Source organism: Arachis hypogaea, chromosome 11 (assembly GCF_003086295.3).
Source record: "Arachis hypogaea cultivar Tifrunner chromosome 11, arahy.Tifrunner.gnm2.J5K5, whole genome shotgun sequence".
Taxonomy (NCBI): domain Eukaryota; kingdom Viridiplantae; phylum Streptophyta; class Magnoliopsida; order Fabales; family Fabaceae; genus Arachis; species Arachis hypogaea.
This window is the reverse complement of record NC_092046.1, coordinates 130,875,153-130,878,949: the sequence shown is the minus strand read 5'-3', so window position 1 is coordinate 130,878,949 and position 3,797 is coordinate 130,875,153. Positions and strand designations below refer to the sequence as shown.

The following is a 3,797-nucleotide window of genomic DNA, read 5'->3' as shown; positions in this document are numbered from 1 at the left end:
TTTCATGAGTCAAATCAAATTTTCAATTTAAAAATCTTATCTTTTTCAAAATCTTTTTCAAAAATCAAATCTTTTTCATCTTTCTTAGTTATTTTCGAAAATTATAAAAATATTTTTCAAAAAAAAATTTCTTTTCTTAATTTTATCTCATAATTTTTGAAAATAACATCATCAATTAATGTTTTGATTCAAAAATTTCAAGTTTGTTACTTGCTTGTTAAGAAAGATTCAAACTTTAAGTTCTAGAATCATATCTTGTGATTTCTTGTGAATCAAGTCATTAATTGTGATTTTAAAAATCAAATCTTTTCCAAAACTAATTTCAATCATATCTTTTCAAAAATATCTTTTTATCTTATCTTTTTTTAAAAACATATCTTTTTCAAAAATTTGATTTTAAAATATCTTTTCTAACTTCTTATCTTCTTATCTTTTCAAAATTGATTTTCAAATTTGTTTCAACTAACTAACTAACTTTTTGTTTGTTTCCTATCTTTTTCAAAACTACCTAATTAACTCTCTCTCTCTAATTTTCGAAAATATCTTTCCTCTTTTTCAAAATTTTCTTTTAATTTACTAATTATTTTAATTTTTTATTTTAATTTTCAAAAATTACTAACCTTTTTCAAAAACTATTTTCGAAAATCACTAACTCTTTTTCAAAAATAACTTTCGAGAATTCTCCTTCTCTCTCATCTCCTTCTATTTATTTATTCATTTACTAACACTTCATCTCACCAAAAATTCGAACACTCTCTCTCTCTCTGAGTTCAGATTTTCTCTTCTTCCTTTTTTCTACTCACATAAGGGAACCTCTATGCTTGGGCAAAAAGGATCTCTATTAGTATTATTTTTCTGTGCCCTCTTCTTTGTCATATGAGCAGGAGCAAGGACAAGAATATTCTTGTTGAAGCAGATCTAGAACCTGAAAGGACTCTGAAGAGAAAACTAAGAGAAGCTAAATTACAACAATCCAGAGATAACCTTACAGAAATTTTCGAACAGGAAAAGGAGATGGCAGCCGAAAATAATAATAATGCAAGGAGGATTCTTGGTGACTTTACTGCACCTAATTCCAATTTACATGGAAGAAGCATCTCCATCCCCACCATTGGAGCAAACAATTTTGAGCTGAAACCTCAGCTAGTTTCTCTGATGCAGCAGAACTGCAAGTTTCATGGACTTCCATCTGAAGATCCTTTTCAGTTCTTAACTAAATTCTTGCAGATCTGTGATACTGTTAAGACTAATGGAGTAGATCCTGAAGTCTACAGGCTCATGCTTTTCCCATTTGCTGTAAGAGACAGAGCTAGAATATGGTTGGACTCTCAACCTAAGGATAGCCTGAACTCTTGGGATAAGCTGGTCACGGCTTTCTTAGCCAAGTTCTTTCCTCCTCAAAAGCTGAGCAAGCTTAGAGTGGATGTTCAAACCTTCAAACAAAAAGATGGTGAATCCCTCTATGAAGCTTGGGAAAGATACAAACAGTTGACCAAAAAGTGTCCTTCTGACATGCTTTCAGAATGGACCATCCTGGATATATTCTATGATGGTCTGTCTGAATTAGCTAAGATGTCGTTGGATACTTCTGCAGGTGGATCCATTCACCTAAAGAAAACGCCTGCAGAAGCTCAAAAACTCATTGACATGGTTGCTAATAACCAGTTCATGTACACTTCTGAGAGGAATCCTGTGAGTAATGGGACGCCTCAGAAGAAGGGAGTTCTTGAAATTGTTACTCTGAATGCCATACTGGCTCAGAACAAAATATTGACTCAGCAAGTCAATATGATTTCTCAGAGTCTGAACGGAATGCAAGCTGCATCCAACAGTACTCAAGAGGCGCCTTCTGAAGAAGAAGCCTATGATCCTGAGAACCCTGCAATAACAGAGGTAAATTATATGGGTGAACCTTATGGAAACACCTATAACCCCTCATGGAGAAATCATTCAAATTTCTCATGGAAGGATCAACAAAAGCCTCAACAAGGCTTTAATAATGGTGGAAGAAACAGGTTTAACAATAATAAACCTTTTCCATCATCTACTCAGCAATAGACAGAGAACTCTGAACAAAATATCTCTAATTTATCAAACTTAGTCTCTGATCTCTCCAAGGCCACTGTAAGTTTCATGAATGAAACAAGGTCCTCCATTAGAAATTTGGAAGCACAAGTTGGCCAGCTGAGTAAAAGGATCACTGAAATCCCTCCTAGTACTCTCCCAAGCAATACAAAAGAAAATCCAAAAGGAGAGTGCAAGGCCATTGAACTGATCACCATGGCCGGACCTGTAAGGGAAGGAGAGGACGTGAATCCCAAGGAGGAAGACCTCCTGGGACGTCCAGTGATCAATAAGGAGCTTCCCTCTGAGGAACCAAAGGAATCTGAGACTCATCTAGAGACTATAGAGATTCCATTAAACCTCCTTATGCCCTTCATGAGCTTTGATGAGTATTCCTCTTCTGAAGAGAATGAGGATGTTACTGAAGAGCAAGTTACCAAGTACCTTGGTGCAATCATGAAGCTGAATGCCAAATTATTTGGTATTGAGACTTGGGAAGATGAACCTCCCTTGTTCACCAATGAACTAAGTGATCTGGATCAACTGACATTGCCTCAGAAGAAATAGGATCCTGGAAAGTTCATAATACCTTGTACCATAGGTAACATGATCTTTGATAAGGCTCTGCGTGACCTTGGTTCAGGGATAAACCTCATGCCCCTCTCTGTAATAGAGAAATTGGAAATCTATGAGGTGCAAGCTGCAAAAATTTCATTAGAGATGGTAGACAATTCAAGAAAACAGGCTTATGGACAAGTAGAGGACGTGTTAGTAAAGGTTGAAGGCCTTTACATCCCTGCTGATTTCATAGTCTTGGATACTGGAAAGGAAGAGGATGAATCCATCATCCTAGGAAGACCTTTCCTAGCCACAGCAAGAGTTGTGATTGATGTGGACAGAGGAGAATTGATCCTTCAAATAAATGAGGACAATCTTGTGTTTACAACTCAAGGATCTCTCTCTGCATCCATGGAGAGGAAGCATAAAGAGCTTCTCTCAAAACAGAGTCAACCAGAGCCCCCACAGTCAAACTCTAATTTTGGTATTGGGAGGCCACAACCAAACTCTAAGTTTGGTGTTGAACTCCCATATCCAAACTCTAAGTTTGGTGTTGGGGAGTTTCAACAAAGCTCTGAACATCTGTGAGGCTCCATGAGAGCCCACTGTCAAGCTATTGACATTAAAGAAGCGCTTGTTGGGAGGCAACCCAATTTTTATTTATCTAATTTTATTTTTCTTGTTTTTCATGTTTTATTAGGTTCATGATCATGTGGAGTCACAAAATAAATATAAAAATTGAAAACATAATAAAAAATAGCAGAAGAAAAATCACACCCTGGAGGAGGATCTCACTGGCGTTTAAACGCCAGTAAGGAGCATCTGGCTGGTGTTCAACGCCAGAACAGAGCATGGTTCTGGCGCTGAACACCCAAAATGGGCAGCATCTGGGCGTTTGAACGCCAGAATTGCACCCTGGAGAAGAGCTGGCGCTGAACACCCAGAACAAGCATGGTTCTGGCGTTCAACGCCAGAAATGGGCAATAGATGGGCGTTCAACGCCCAGAATAAGCACCAATCTGGCGCTGAACGCCCAGAGTTGTGTGCAAGGGCATTTTGCATGCCTAATTTGGTACAAGGTTGTAAATCCTTGAACACCTCAGAATCTGTGGACCCCACAGGACCCCTACCTACCTCCACTCACTTCTTCTCTCCCCTCTTTCACACAATCCCAT

The 3,797-nt window shown here is 37.8% G+C and overlaps 1 non-coding gene across 1 annotated transcript; it reads right to left on the bottom strand.

Annotated features, from left to right (window-relative positions):
• Positions 1-1,410: 1,410 nt before the first annotated feature.
• Positions 1,411-1,518, bottom strand: LOC112724358 (small nucleolar RNA R71). Its single transcript, XR_003163524.1, has one exon. It is a non-coding gene; the product is annotated as a small nucleolar RNA R71 (small nucleolar RNA).
• Positions 1,519-3,797: the final 2,279 nt, after the last annotated feature.